Here is a 16092-nt window from a genome sequence, read left to right as displayed (position 1 = left end):
GATTTTATGTAAGAGGCATTATTTGCAGGAAAACAGGATACCGTTTTGAAGAATTTCCCTCTCATCCCAGCTTTCCATCTGCAGTTATAATCCTCTGATTGTGACCTCTGCATGAGTTGCCATGGATGCTGAGCGGAAGTTTATGACCTCAGGGTGGGTTATAGCTTCTGGGGTGGCGGTGAAATGAAGCCTCAAGCAATAAAAGTCACGTATTTCCAGGAAGAGAGGAAAGGGGGAAAAGGCAGCCTCAGGGCGCATCCCTCAGCGGCAGGCCAGCACTTGACACTTATGGAGCATTTTAGCTCCACTCTTGGTTGCTTTGTTGCTTTGAGGACAAGATGCTGGACTGTAGCCATATGGGGACACGGGCAGGCAAAAGGCTATGTGACTGAGGACAAGGATTTTTTTTTTTCTGTCCCTTGGACCCGGTTCCTGAGAGGCTGGGCTTGAGTCGAGTCTTCCAGAATTCAAAGTGTCTTTTCTTTAACTGACGGTATCTGCAGTCAAGAGCCCGGGAGTCGACCACTGGTGCCGTTTCCTTGACCTCGGGCAGCCCAGGTGGTTTCCTGGAGCTGCCGCCCCCTGGGCCACTGCGGCCGGCCGGGCTCGGGGTCCCGCTGAGCCTTCCCTCACGGTGGAAGCAAACAGGCTGGGCCGAAGAGCCTGGGAGAGCCTTCTCGGGATGCAAAAATACAACAGAGGGCGCGGAACCCACCAGCGCCGTGGCCTTGAATATCAACGTATGGACTGGCTCCAGGCCGCCAAGTTCGTTAAAAATGTCTCTGGCGGGGTGTCATTGGCGGACTTCAGGGGTTTCGGTTTGCTTTCTATTTGGAATCACCGCATCGCACAAGCCGTGTTTACTTGGAAGGGGAGGGGGCGGGAACCAAACCCACCGCTCCGCGCACACGCCTTTTTCTCACATTCCAGACTCGAGCTGATGTGTGTCAGCGCCACATGGGGCGGGGGGAGGGTTCTTTTCGGATGTTTCATTCGCCATCCGCACGTCACTCCCAAACTTTTCCTCCCTGCGCTCGGGGAGTCAGGTTGACGCGCCCTGGATGAGGGGCTCGAGGCGCGGGGCTGAGCGCGCTCCCGCGGAGCCGGAGCCGAAGAGGCTCCCGGGCTGGACTCGGGCTTCTCAGGTACAAGTTGGGTGCCAGGCGCGGCGGCGGGGGCGGCGACGAGCGGCGGGTGGGTGTCTGGCTCCGGGCTCCGGCGCCCCTCCGCGTTCTGGCCGGGCAGCGCCGGGGGCGGCCCGGGCTGGGCGTGGGGAGTCCGGGCTGGCGGAGGCTGCGCGCAGCCTCACTCCCCGCGGCGCTCCCGGCGCGGCGGCGGCGGCGGCGGCGGCGGCGACGACGGCCCAGGCAGACAATGAACTTGCGCGCGCGCGGAGCCGAGGCAGGTTTGGGCCCCGCGACCCTCGGCCCAGTCTCCCCGAGGCAACCGCGGCCCCCAGCCGAGGGCGTCCCCTCGCCGCCGGTTCTGGCCGCGCTCTGGGCGCCCCGCGCGCTGGGGACCCGGCGGGAAGGGTCGCACGGCCCCCTCCCCGGCTCGGGAAAACGCGGTCGGAGCTCGGGGACGGGGGACTCGGCGGCGGCGTGGTGGCGCTGCGGACAGCCGGAGGCCGGCGGGGGGCGCTCGCCCCGGGGCACGCACGGGCCGGCTGTCCGGGAGAACGACCCCAGGAGTCGGAATCGGGGCGGCGCGCTGCGGGCGGAGGACCGACGGACCGACAGATCGGTGCTTTCTCCTTCAGAGCGCGCTTTGGGCGGGGGTGGGGGTGGGGGTGGGGATTCCCCAGCCCTGCGCTCCGCTTCCCGGCGCACTTCTGGGAAGTTTCCAGGCGCGGCCCGGGGCAGGTAGGCGTGCATCTGCCACGCTCTCCCGGACTCCGGTTCAGAACCGCCTCCTCGCCCCGGCTCCAGTCCTGCGGCCGCACAGGGAGGGGAGGCCGCGGGGTGGGTGTCCCAGGCGCCGCAGCCTGTGGGACCGGGTTCCGGGAGGGGGACCGCGGGGGCGGGCCTGGGAGGAGGCGGGGGCGCGGCGAGGCCCGGGGCGGCCTGAACTTTTGCTCCCCGATCCCTCTTCCTTCCTCCCCGCCCCCCGCCCCCTGCCCCCTCCCAGCGCCCCGCCGCAGCTCAGGAGGCGGCGTGACTCCGGAGTAGCCGGCGCTTCCCGGCTGCGGTGGCGGCGGCGGCGTCCCCGGCCGGCCTGGGCGCGGCGAGCCGAGCGCTGCAGGTCTGAGCCGAGTGGCGCGGCGGGGCGGCGGGGCGGCCGGGCGGTGGGGCTGCGGGGTGACGAAGCTGTGGGGAGCCGGGGTGGCAGCGGCCCCTGCGCGGGGGCGACGCTGCCGATCGTGATGGAGCCCGAGTCTGTTGGGTTGTGTGTGCGGGTGGAGAGGACTCGGCGGCCGTGGGCGGATGGCGGGCGGCTCGTGGCGCAGTTGGCCCCCTTGGAGCCCCCTAGGATCTTGGGATGGAGGCGCCCGGGAGCAGGGAGCCTCGCCTTTGGGGGAATGAATGAAGAGCTGTGGAAGCGCCTTCCGACTCCTCCGGGCGAACGGATTGGCCGGGGCGCGCGCTTGTGTGCGCGTGTGTGTTTAGGATTTGGAGCCGCCAGGGTCCTGGGCGCGGCTGCTTGACCGCCCCGTCGCGGTCCTGGTGCCCACGTTGCCCGTCCGCCTTGCGCCCGGGGTCGGCCCGCGGGGCTGGAGCGGCGGGTGTGGACTGAAGGCTGGGGCTCGGGTGCCGGCTGTAGGCAGCTGGACGTCCGCGCCTCGAGCAGGGAGGTTCGAGAAGGAGGCGGCAAAGGCTGGGGCTGAGACTCGCTCCTCCGGCGGCCCCCATTTTCCGGTTCCCCGAGGCCCTTCGCTGCATTCACGTTGGGTGAGTTGATGGCACGGAGTTTGGGGGAATGAAGTTGTATGTCCAGGAAGCCGCAGGACGCCCCGGGAAAGGATGTGGCGCGCTGTTCTGTGAGGCCGAGCCGAGGGGTTCGCAGGGCCCCAGCTCCTCTTTATCAGCTGCGGTTCCTAAGAGGGCAGCCGGCCGGTGTTGGAGCAGAAAGCAGCCCGGGGGCACGTGCACCCGCTGAGGCGCCCAGGTGGAAACTGAGGCCTGGAGATTTGCCCCAAGTTCCTCTAGACCCTCGCACACCATTTTCCATGCCCAGCTTTCCTGCTCCCGCCCCCCTCCCAAATGGTGCAAAATCAGGAACCCTCCCTTCCAGAACGTGGCACTTATTAATTTTACGAACTGTTCGTTGAATCAGGCTGTCTTGAGGTGCGAATCATATATGATTTTGTTTAAAATAGCATGGGCATAAAAATGCCTTTTTATTAGGTAGTTTTTAATCAAATACGTTTTTGTCTCTAACACTCCTGAAAGATTGGCAGGAAAATGTTTTCCTTGCCTCCTGCTGCATGGGGAAACTGAGCCAGCAAGGTGAAGCAGCTTGCCGTGGTCTCTCTCTCTCAGTGCATGGGTGCGTAGTTGAGCCAGAAGTGGAGCTGCAGGGCTCTTCTTCCCTCCCAGGTCCAGCTCCCCGGGAGAACCATTTCTAGGGCCCTCTGAAGGAAATTCAGTCATGTTTTTGTGTTTTTTCTCTCTGGGTATTGCATGACTGCAGTGAGCAGGGTTAATTCATCCAGGATATTGTGTGGGGGAGGTGGAGAGGCAGGTTTGTCCATAGTGGATCCCACGTGAGCCTTGCTTTTCTTTGATGGTTAGATGGCCAGGCATCCCAGCACTGTCACTGTGGCTGCCGTGAGGCCTCTGCGTCTGCACCTTTCTTCTCCTCTGTTGCTGCTGCCCCTGGCCAGCAGAGGTGAGGAATTTGATTTTCCGCTGGCCTGAAGGAGAGAAGATTAATCCCTGCATCTGGAAGAGGCTGTGTTTACAGGAAAGTTTGGGAGAGGTTGGGAAGTGGGCTCTGCTTATTGGGTGTCTGGAGAAAGAGCAGAAAAGAAAATCCAAGTCAACCAGCGGGGCCACGGGAGCCCCAGGCTCCTGGAACCTGCGCTAGCAGAAGCTTTAGGTTAGGGCTGGGTTGGGATTACATTGTGGTTGTCCAAGGCCACCTAGGGCCTGGCTGGAGGTGGCCCGGCTAGCATCCGCCTAGCATCTGCCGATGGCATGGCTAGCATCCGTATCCGGGCTAGCTCCAGGGGATGGAGAGAGGGGAGACACTCTGGGGCTGCCCTGGGCAGGTGAGCACATGCCGTACCTAAAGAGGGCAGCTTTGACTCAGCTCCAGCCAGTGCGGGGGGGAAAAATCGACTTGACAGGTCTTGTTACTTTTCAAGAGAATTCTCGAGCCTGGACATTTAAGTGTGGGCTCCATTTCTACAAGTAGGGGGTGGGGTGAGTACTCTGCCAGGAGGTCTGAAGCTTGACATCTGGCCCTGTGTCTGTGTACTGGGGAGGGCATCCCACTGTCAGAGACATGTGACACCTGACAAGGCATGGGGATCGCATCTCCCCGAGGCCGAGGGACTGAGAATTGACGGGCGCCCAATGTGCCTGTGGCCGTGTGCCCGGCTCCTTCGTTTGCTGTGTGTCATGCAGCCATTCGATAGCTATTTGATGAATTCTTTTTTTGTTGTTTTAAATTTTATTTATTTATTTACTTATACAGCAGGTTCTTATTAGTTATCTATTTTATACATCTGTGTGTATATGTCAATCGCAATCTCCCAGTTCATCACACCACCACCACCCCCCTTCCCCCCTTGGTGTGCATACATTTGTTCTCTACATCTGTCTCTCTCTTTCTGCCTTGCAAAGCGATGAATTCTTGTCATGTGGAAAGAGACACCCTGCCTAAAACTTTTCATATAATTTCATTATCAAATAGTACACCATGATAAGACAGAGTCCCAGCCCTCGTAGGAAGGGAGCAGGCAGAAATGCCTGTACCTGATGGACAGATGAACAGCGAGCTGCGTTCAAAGGTGGGCAGGACAGTAAGGCAAGGAAAGTGAGAGGTGGGTTGTGGAGGAGGAGTCTCCTTTTACTGATGTGGAAATTGAGGCTCGGAGCAGTGGCTCTGAAGTCACACAGCCCAGAAGTGGAAAGTCAACGCAGGTCTCTGATTCTCCAGCTCCTGGGCCGGCTCTTTCATCCCACTCTGCTGGACTGGAGCCTCTTGGAAACTCCCAGATGAATGGACATTCGCTGTGGTGGGGAGCTCTTGCTTCCTGTCCCTGTATCCAGACCCTGTCCTGGTCCCCAGGTCTCAGCAGGCCCTGTATCGCCAGGTGTCATTTGGGATGCATTTGTATGAGAGAGGAGTTTCCTTAAATTCTAAAAACAGAAGCTATTTTGAAACGTAGCTGGCCTGGGCGTGTCACTGTGTGAGCACTCTGTCACCGGGCATCTCTTTAGCAGCACGTGATTTAGAAGCGACACTTTCAGCCACTGGTGAGAACGGTACATCCACCTGAAAGTCAGGATGCCCAGGTGACGTTGACTGAGTTCCGCCGTAGCTGTGTTGCTTTGCTGTGAGTCCAGAGCCTGTCTTCTCACTTAGCGAACGACGTACTGGGAGACTGTTTTGACCTGCACAGGGTCTTTCGTTATTGTTCTCAAGCGCTGGGGTCTGATTTCCTTCCTGTATTGTTCTCAAGCGCTGGGGTCTGATTTCCTTCCTGCGACGCTCATCCTTTAAAATGAAGCGCTGGGACGAGATGAGCTATGTGTAGACCCGTGTCTTCACAGCACGAAATGAAGCATAGAGATGGCAGTTATCTACTGAGTATCCGGTCTCCATATCTAGGAAGACAAGTAAGGGTTTTGTGTGGATTTGGGCCGATACAGAATGTATATATTTTTTAAGTACGGGGATTGGGGAGGAAGACATTTGGTCACGACAGCTGTCATTTGCTGGGCCCCTACTGATTCCCAGCTGGCCCTGTGCCAGCCAGGTCAGACCGGTGTCCCCCTTTGTCTCCGTCGGAGGGCAGGGAGGCTCTCGGAGATCACGGGGAAGAAGCTTTCAGCCATCCGGATGTGCGGGAGCTCGGAGCCCGGAATGGCGGTGGAGGAAGGAGGGAAATGGGCTGGAGGTGGAGAAAAACAACCGTGGCTCTAGAAGGGGAAGGCGGGCGTGAATCAGCAAGTGGTAAGGGGCGGGGAGGTGGCAGAAGAAAGCAGGTTCTCAGTCTCTGCTGACTTCGAAAAGGATGTACAGGAAACGCGGGCGGCCTCTTTCATCATCAGCAGCTACATGCGGCCTTTACGCCTTGTCGCAGGCGCAGAGGCCCAGGGCCGGGTGCGTGGTGCCGGGAGGCAGCACTCCAGAGCAGTGGGCGAGGCAGAACTTGCGCAAGTCAGAGTTACACAGAGCTGCCCTGAGTGCGGCAGGGGCCCGGGTTAGCGATTCTGACGCTGGCGTGGTCTGGGGCGACTTCGCCCCTGGCCCGAGAGCTGGGGTCCCATACACGACAGTACCTGCCAGGCACTTGGAGTGGTGCCTGGCACACAGTAAGTGCTTAAGAAACATCGGCTTTTGTGGTATTCTTTAGCTCTAGAGCTCATAACCAGGGACGGGGCACGTCTCTGATCTCTCTGAAATTGCACGTACAGTTTTTTATGTAGACGTGTATATTTCTTGGTGCGTGGGGGGGGGGGTGGAATGCTAGCATGTTCTACCTCAGAGGGCTTTCTCTGACACCCCGTAAGGCCAGGAGCCCCAGGACACATTGGATTCTAGTCAGGCTGGTTGCTTCACCTCTCTGGGCTATTTCTTGATCCGTGCAAAGAGGAGGCTGGATCCGCAGCTGCCCTCTGGGATGCTTCCAGCGGAACGCTGTGGACAGGCTGTAGGTCAGTTCGGGTGCTCCCATGAGATGAGCTTAAGCCCAGGGCAGACCAGGAAATGTGCTGGGGTGGCTGGCTTTTGAATGTTACATCTTGAGCACCACTGTAAGCTCCAAAGAGTCCTGAGCAAGGGTGCGGGGGGGCCTTTTTGCCGGGGCAGGCTCTCGCTGACACCTATGCTACATCCTTAGAGTTTGTCCTGGCCCAGGCCTTACAGGTCTCTGAAGAAAGTGAGGCTGGCAGATCCTCAAAAGCAGAGAGTATCATTACAATGGAAACCTGGACACTTTCCAGAATTGTGTTTGTGATAAAAATATTGGAACAGGCAACTAGTTACCCAGGTGCCTGGAAAATACCCCAACATGGGCAAATAATTAGAGGACAGGGCAGGCGCAATTGTTTTTTCCAGTGATACGTGGGAACCTGGTGGTTTCTCGTCTTCTCTTGAGATGGAGTATGTGTTTGCTGGCCCTTTGTGCTCCCTGCGGTTGAAAACGTAGTGGAGTGGCCTCTGAGGGGGAAAGGGCCTGAGAGTTGGCAATTCTGTCCCTCTCGGGGCAGCCCTGGATCTTGGGGGAGGTTCTGTCCCGCTCTGCTGTGCCTTTGTAGGGAGCTGCCCCGAGGGCCGGGGCCCGTGGCACATGTGCTGTGATGTTAGGAGGTGCATTCCGGAGTCTGAGAGGTCTGTGAAGGTGTGTTACTTTCTCACCCCTTGTTGAAAGGGGTCTGGGCAGCTCTGTCTGCCCTTCGTGACACACGTTAACTGACTCGGGCTGGACGAAGTAAGCTCGGCCAGAACCTTCATTTTCCAATCAACCAAATGTTTGGTGCCCATCATGCGGATGTCCTTTTAGCCTGGGCGATGAATCCTGTATAGACCCTTGGAGGTGGTGGGGTGAGCCTGGACACCACGTTGACCTGCGTTTGATCATGACCCTGGGCAAGTGGTTTAATCTCCTTGTGCCTCGGTTTCCTCATCTGTAAAGTGGGGTTAATAATCTCTACCTTGTCCTTGTAGTGTAGTTCGAGTACCAGTAGTACAAGTTAGGGTTCAAGGGAGCTCCCCAAACTGAACCCCCCTTTCCTGGCCAAGCTCTGAACCTACTGAGAGAGAGGGGAGGAGAAAGATGGGTGGAGGTAAAAATGCAATGTTTGTTCCCGACTGAAGTAGACATAGTAGAATGTGATTGAACCGGTGGGCACGTGGGCATCGTAATCCTCAAGTGAGAAGTGGGCAGTTAGGCCGGCTGACCTCCCCTGAGTCACAGGTCCAGTGGGAAAGCGGCAGCCTCTCCCTGGGGCGGCCCCCTTCCTCCACAGGGCAGCCAGCAGGGGGCAGTGCCTACTCTGTGTGGGAAGAGGCAAGGCCAGGCTACCTATGTCTAGATCCTCCTTGCCCACTCCTGGGATGGGGGTGGATGGACACCACCAGGTGTAGACACAAGTGGTGGTACGCAGGTGGCGCTCTCTCCACGAGGAAGGAAACATCAGGAGTGGGCAAGAAGATACCCCCCCATCCCCCACCCCACCTCCACACACGGCAGCAAATAATAAGTACTTAGCCCAGGGCCTGACCTGCGGGGGTGGGGGGGTGGGGGGGCAGGGGTTTGGGGCTGGCACGTGGCACTATTAGCATAAGTCGATAAGGGCAGCATTAGATATGCAGTTGATAAGGATATTGAGATTAGGAAGTGAGCCTGTTAACCAGGCCTTGTTATCTGCAGAGCATGGCAGTGATTAGCCAGATTGGGATAATGATTAGCCTTTGTAACACACATGTAATTTACAAGGGGGGGCTGCCCGCAGAGCCACTGGCTGACTGACAGTCTGGTAGCCTGAGTGGGAGAGCCTTTTCTGCCTCCTCTTGGTTCTCCCTCCTGGTTCATCCCAGAGGGGAACTGTGGATCCAGCCCTCTCTTTGCATGGCCTGAACCTTCATCAGCCCCCTGCCCACCCTCCCGTCACCACCTTCGGGAAGCTTTGCCAGTAATTCTTACCATCTCTCCATATCCTCCCATCCAGGTGTTAACCATCCTCCTCTGAGCATCTGCAATTCTACGCTATTGAACTCAACCTACTTTATACCCCATTCTTTCTAGTTTTCCGGGGTGTGGTCCACTCACCCAGGCCCAGCAAGCCTCTCAAGGGTGAAAGGGTGAGGAGGCTGTCTGTGGGCCCACTCAGTCACGAGGGACTGTCATTTGTTGAATTAATGCATCAAAAGCCAGCTAGTCCTGGAGAAAGGGCTGTGATGGATTTCACGTGGGCCTCTGGGTGGGCACCCGGAAGACAGAAAAGTATCCCCGATTTGGCAGCATGGTGCAGGAGAGTTAATGCTCGTCACTAAATTTCTGAAGGAGTCAAGAGCCTAATGTAATAACCTTGGATCTCCTGACACTAGATTTTGGGGCTATCAAAAGGTAGTGACCACAGTTTTTTGTGTCTTGAGAGTCTTGGAGATAAACGTTATGGAATTTTGGTTGGTATTTCAGGAACAGAGGCAGGAGCCATTTACTCAGGAAGGAAATGTGGAGGCCGTTAGTGTTTCTTATGGCCAGTATAAATAGCTTGTCTTTAAGTTCCATGCTCCTTTGTTTGGAATGTAAATATTTGCATTAAAAATATAAAGTATGTCCTGGCATGTATTTATAGGGACCATAATTTCCAAACCAAAAATCAGACTATTGGTCTACAGAGGATTACTGCCTCTGATTCATGAACCTGTTTATATAAAGTCTTCCAAATGTACACACACAGAACCGTATTTGCTTTGTGCACGTAAGGGATCTCCAGGATTACAAGAAAGCAGAGTGGCCCCGGGGAATTGGGCCAAGTAGTTGGGTTTCGCGACAGACACTTACGATCACGCTGTCTGTTAAGTTGCAACCACCCCGGGCAGGGCGAAGTTTTGGCCCAGGTCCCGTGGGACCGGCCGGCTTCTCTGTCCTCAGTTTCCTAGACATCCAGGTGGGAGTTGGCCGCAGCTGGCTCATCTCTGGGTCATGTAACCAGACACCTGATTTCAGAATTGCTGTTGCTGTAGGAAGATGTGAGAAGAATGCAGGCATTGGTGTTCTTTCTGCCATCTCGTTTCTGGTTCAAGGATGAAGTCTGAGGGCCCCTGGAGGATGTCATCCTCCATCAGATTCTTGGGGCAGTTTAGCTTTTTAATTTTCCATGAAGAAAAGTGCAGATTTGTCAGACATTTGCCGGAGGCAGGATATCACCACTTATTTGGTCTCCGCCCTCTTCTTTGGAATGAGACATTGGGGGCTGCAGTCGGGCTGGGCCAGGGCCTCTGCTCCTGGCAGAGTGTGTGTGTGTGTGTGTGTGTGTGTGTGTGTGTGTGTGTGTGCGTCTGAAATATTCAAATAAGCAACTATATTTGTTAGAATTAGAACTGGTTCTAAGTAACTGAGCACCCCCAAATACAAGGGGAAAAAGTGTGTGTGTGTGTGTGCGCGTGCGCGTGCGCGTGCGCGTGTGTGTGTGTTGGGTGGGTTTATTCTCCAAACTCTGTTGGCAGCCCTCGATGGAAAGCCTCTCTCCAGCGTCTCAACAAATAGAGTGGGGGGATGTCTGGTCTGTTGGAGAGGGCCAACCTAGTCCATAAGCCAGCCCTGAATCCAGGCTCATCCCCTGCCTGGAAACCTCCCTATCATCACAGGGTGAAGGACAAATGAGTGGGGACCCAGGGGGGTCTTGGCAGGGCCGGGGCCCCCCAGCTCTGGCCTCTGTTTGGCTGCTACCAGGACCTCCTTTGTCTGGCATCCCAGCCAGCCCAGGGCCGTTCTCTCTGGTGGGACCAACACCTCCTCTCCCACTGGGCACTGTTGCCCTAGGACTGGGACTCAGTTTTGAGGTAGCAGGACTCCTTCTCTGTCTTGCAAAGGGCATGTTGTCCTGGCTATAGGAGTTTCAAGCATCTTTCTGCTTGGGGCCCCAGGATGCTGAACCCCACCCAGGGGAGGAAGTAAAGCAGGGTGGTGGTCTGAGGGGAGGGGCGTGGAGAGCTGAGTTGTAGGCCCACGCTGCCTGTGTACCATCCAGCATTGAGCACTAAACTCCCCCTCTTTGCCTCTTACTTTGACCCATCAGTATTTCTTGTCTGAAAGAAACACCGTCTGGGCTTGGAAACGGTGAGTCCTTAGTGAGGACCATCTTCCTGTGTACCTGGGTGTTCTTGAGCCGTGGGAAGCTCACGATTGCCCTTTCTTTGGTCATCTGTAGCCTGACCTTCACTGATGGGACCTTCCCTTGTTCTGTCACAATTCTCTATAAAGATAATAGTTCCAGGAAGGCCCCATTCAACCCCACTTCAGGCCAGTAATCCAAGTGCACTATTTTGAAAGTCAGAGGAAATAGCTGCTTTTAGGACATGTTGAACTTGGCTAAGAAAGTTATATCAGCAGCACTAAATGAGAGGGTGAAAGGAGTCTCCGGTTAATGAAAGTGGGATCAGCCTGATATCTGTGTTGCCCTAACTTTGAAAAGCTATTTATACCTGCTCTGTAGCAAGTTCTGTGAGAAATTAGATATGGAAAGATGTACAAAAGGGAAGAGTGAACTTAACAAATGTGGCCTCTTTATTGGAAATAGCTTCCAGGAAAAAAAAAAAAAATCTTTTGCCCATGGGTCGACAGCTGAAAATCCATGGATCTTTTGCACTGTTCACGATTTGGCTCAGAGAATAAAAATGATGTATTGGAAAGTAGATGAAACCTCAGTTGCCATTGAGATGGTAGAAAATAAATTTGCTTTTGGCTGTTAAAACTGAAACAAATCAATAGAAAAATGCAGGCCTGCCCGCTTTTAAGTCAGCAGTTTCTTTTTTTCTGTGTGTGTGTGTGGGTTTGTGTACCTTTGGATCAGTTATGAAGGTACAGGATTGTTTAGGGAGACGTGTGTGTGTGTGTGTGTGTGTGTATTTATGTGTATATATATTTATTTTATGAAGTTCTCATCTGATTTTTTAAATTTGAATTTTATTTCTTTTATTTTTTTATACAGCAGATTCTTATTATCTGTTTTATACATATTAGTGTATATATGTCAATCCCAATCTCCCAAATCATGCAACAGACTTTTTTGCCCATTCAACCTGTCCTTTTTATAAAACAGCTTTAACGAGATGTAATTCACATAACATAAAATTCACCCATTTAAAGTATACAATTCTGTAGTTTTTAGTATGTTCACAGACATGTGCAACCAGAACCACATGTAATTTTAGAATACTTCATTGTATCAAAAAGAAACCATGTACCTATTAGCTATCAGCCCTCTATCTCTCCATTCACCACCCCCCCCACCCTCCAGCCTTAAGCAACCAGGAATCTATTTTCTATCTCTATTGATTTCTCTATTCTGGACTTCAGTTGAATGAAATCATATAATATGTTTTTTGTGTGGGTCTGGTTTCTTTCACTTAACATAATGTTTTATGGTTCATCCATATGGTAGCTTATGTCAGTACTTCATTCCTTTTTATGGCCAGATAATATTCCATTGTATGAATAGACCACATTTTATTTATCCATTCCTCTGTTGATAGACATTTGAGTGTTCTCCACCTGTTGGCCCTTATGAATAGTGCTGCTGTAAACATTCATTTATGAGCTTTTGTGTGGACACGTTTCCATTTCTAGAATTAAAATTTATGAGATATTTTTACTTGCTTTTAATAATAAGATTCATTTACTTTTTTAGATGCTGTTTCCCTGGCCCTAGAGAAGGCTTGATTCTCAGATGAGGTTCTGATGCCCACCTGAACTGTCTGAATTTTTGAGCTTGGAAAGGGCTTCAGGGAAACATAGTCCAGCCCCATTTTGTCGATGGGGAAACCGAAGCCCAGAGAGGCCACGCAGAGTCAGGACCGAATCTGGGTTTTCAGAGTCAGTCCAGTTACCCTGAACGTTTTCCCTGAGCGCTTAGTAAAACCGCAGGTCACCCTCTTGATTGGCTGGGGACGATAGACACAGGCTGGTTGGGCGGACAGACGGTGGCCGCCTGGCCCAGGCCCACTATTCTAATCCCCTTGGATCTGCAAAGGCCCCAGAGCAACTCATTCTCCACCAGCTGCCAAACGAGAACTGCAGCTCGTGGCTTCTGGCGCCAGTGCCTTCTGAGTCCTTCCCCTGCAGCTACGGGAGGCCAGCGCTTATCCGGAGAGTAATTAAATTAGGAACCAATTCAGAGAATGAAATGTTATCTGATCTGGCCGAGCCCATAAACAAGGGGCTGTGATTGTGACTCTGGGGTACGTTATGAAGTTGTTTTTTAAAAAGTTAGGCTGGGCCACAGCAAGGAAGGAAATGTGGGGCAATTGCGGGCAGCTCTCCCGGGTGGGTGTGTTGCCAGGGCTGGGGGTGCGTCCCGGGGTGTTGAGCGGAATCCCCAGACTAGCTTTTGTTTTTTCCTTTTTTTTCTAGTTTTACTGAGATATAATTGACATATAACATTGTATTAGTTTAAAGTGTACAACATAATGATATATATGTTTATATTGCAAAATGATCACCACAATGGGTTTAGCTGACATCCATCATCTCACGTAGTTGCAATTTTTTTTCTTCTGATAAGAACTTTTAAGATTTACTCTCGGCAACTTTCAAAAACACGATAGAGTATTGTTAACTATAGTCACCATGCTGTACGTTAGATTCCCCAGAACTTATTTATCTCATAACTGGAAGTTTGTACCTTTTGACCACCTTCACTCATTCCCCCTCCCCTCAGCCTTCCCTGCCCCCGCAGCAATCACCAGTCTGTTGTCTGAACCTTATCATTCAGCCTAGCTCTAGCTCTTGGTTGTCTCTCTTTTTTTTTTTTTTTTTTTGAATTTTATATTATTTATTTTTTTATACAGCATTTCCTTATTAGTCATCAATTTCATACACATCAGTGTATACATGTCAATCCCAATTGCCCAATTCAGCACACCCCGCCGCCCCCCCCGCCCCCCCGAGACTAGCTTTTGCTTTGTGACTGGAATGTTCTCGATGCTTAGGAAAGTTCACCTGCTAAGATCCTCCTGGATACATTTCACGCTGTTATCACTGACCTCTACAACTGTAATCAGAAGGAAGCTTTGCAGGAGGCTCGTTGACTCTAAATCCAGGGTGCCACATCAGAACTCCTATGGGGCGTTTTGAAAGAAATATGCATACTCCAGTCCTACATGAGCTCTTCAGGGGTTGGCCCAGGGCATCTGTGTGTGTGTGCTCTTGTGTGCTCACGTGTGCTCATGTTCGTACGTGGGTGTGTGTGTTAAGCTCTTTATTTAAGATGGAATGTAGAGTGATTGTAATTGTTCTCCTGAGGAGGATTTCCAGTCCTTCCATGGCAAAGATGGGGACAGATAATCTGCAGAAATCTCAGGAGTGATCCTCTTCTGTCCTCAATCTGTCCTCAACTGTGACTCTCTTTGGGCTTCTTGATCAGATTCCCTGGGTGTAACTAACATACATGTTCCATCACTGCAGCATCTGTGGGAGTTTAGCTCTGGTTTCCTTCTCTGCATGAATGGCCCAGCCAGAGACCCAGGAGTCTCCTTGGCCCTTAGCTGGTCACTGCAGGAATTACCTCCTTTCCCTCTCTGCCACTAGAAGGCTATTTGTCCCTTTAGGATAGGAGGTGTGTCTCACTCAAGGTTATATCCCCAGGACCCAGCCCATGGGAAAGAATGATTGGATGGATGGACAAATGGATGAAAGGAGGAAAGGCAAGAATACATTGATAGATTGAAAACCTCGACCCACAGTGCGGAAACGGCAAGGGTCTTACCGGTCATCTGGGTTGTTTTCCTGTCCTGCTCACCCCCCTTTTCCAGCTGGAGAAACGGAGACCTGCGGGGGTGAAATGACTTGCCCCTGACCCTTCATCTTCAACTCTTCTGACTCAGGCTCTGCACCCCCTTTAAGAGCCACCCTCCAGTGATTGAGGACCTACTGTGTGCCCAATGCTGTCCTAGGAGCTGGGAATCCAGCAGTAATTAGACGGACAGGGTCCCTGCACTCACAGAGTGTATATTCTCATGGATGAGTTCACGAATATCAGAGAACAGGCAATAATAAGTGCTATGGGATGGGAAGTGACTGTCTGGGTGATCGGAGAAGGCCTTTCCAAAAAGGTGACATCTAAGCTGATTCTTGAATGACAAGAAGGCACCACTGTCTGCAGCTCGGGAAGAGCATCCCAGGAAGAGGGAACGGCCAACGCCAAGATCCCAGGAGGGGATCAGTTGATGGGATGGGGTCAGGTGGGCTTGGGAGAGCTGGTCAGAGGACTTGGTTTATCGCACCCTTGGGTTGATGCCCGTTGTTTTCTGTTCTACACCCCCCGAATTTTCCTTTCCAGCTTCGCTTTCTCACTGTCTCATCTCTGGGTGAAGAACCCTTGTCCCATGCTGGCTGGCCCACAGCTGCTGCAGTTTCAAAAAGCAGGGCTAGTGAGAAGCAAAGAAAACCCCCATCCTCCTTGTCCTCTCACTTAGGGTTTGAGAGCAGAAGTTATTTTTATGTAAGCACATGCTTGACGGGGGAAGTCTTGGGTGGGCAGGTGAAACCGCACTCATGAAAACAAGACTGAAATAGTCTGTGAAATCCCAAAGGTGAGCATGTAGCTGTTCACTTGAATTCGGTGACAGCTCCAGGCAGCCCACTTCGGGGAGAGGGGACCCTTTGGAGGGGGGACCAGGGCATAGCAAACTCCCGTGCTGGTGCGGCCCCTGCCTTGAGCATTGCTTTCTTCCCCTGGCCTTGACCGAGTCCCATCCCTCCCTCAGGACTTGACTTCCTCCTGTATGCTCTCACGTGGAGGTTCTTCCTGCCTCCCATGGCTACCCCCAGATGTTCTGACATGTTGAAGACTGGCCGAGAGCCCCCCTTAATCTTTTGGCGCTCCTAGATTCTGCCTCATAATTGTATTTTTGCTTTTTATTTTGAAATAATTTTAGACTCACAAGAAGCTGCAAAAATAATACAGAGTTCCTGTGTACTCTTCAACCAGCTTCCCCCAAGGATAACATCTTACGTAACCATAGAACATTATCAAAACCAGGCAATTGACATGGGTACAATACCATCACTAAGCTACAGACCTTATTCTGCTGCCATCTAATTTTATTAAACCTAGGGACCCACAGCACTTTGGAAGCATTTTAGAATTTCATGAACTTCAGTGTTGTCATTTATCTTTTAGATTGTTTTGGGGTTCCTTCCAATTGGCCATCAGTTAAAATTAGTTTTGATCAGATCAAAACAAATTCGGG

The 16092-nt window shown here is 52.9% G+C and overlaps 1 protein-coding gene across 1 annotated transcript in view; it reads left to right on the top strand.

The window, feature by feature from the left end:
* The first annotated feature begins 1019 nt into the window (after positions 1 to 1019).
* Positions 1020 to 16092, top strand: part of CHST15 (carbohydrate sulfotransferase 15) — an 83093-nt gene continuing 68020 nt past the window's right edge. The window contains exon 1 of the mRNA XM_055081154.1: positions 1020 to 1145. The gene's annotated coding sequence lies outside the window, so the exon portion shown is untranslated. The remainder of the gene's footprint in view (positions 1146 to 16092) is intronic.

This window comes from Physeter macrocephalus, chromosome 20, assembly GCF_002837175.3.
Source record: "Physeter macrocephalus isolate SW-GA chromosome 20, ASM283717v5, whole genome shotgun sequence".
In the NCBI taxonomy this organism is placed as follows: Eukaryota; Metazoa; Chordata; class Mammalia; order Artiodactyla; family Physeteridae; genus Physeter; species Physeter macrocephalus.
Note: the sequence above shows the minus strand (reverse complement) of the source record. Positions and strands in the feature narration are given on the sequence as shown.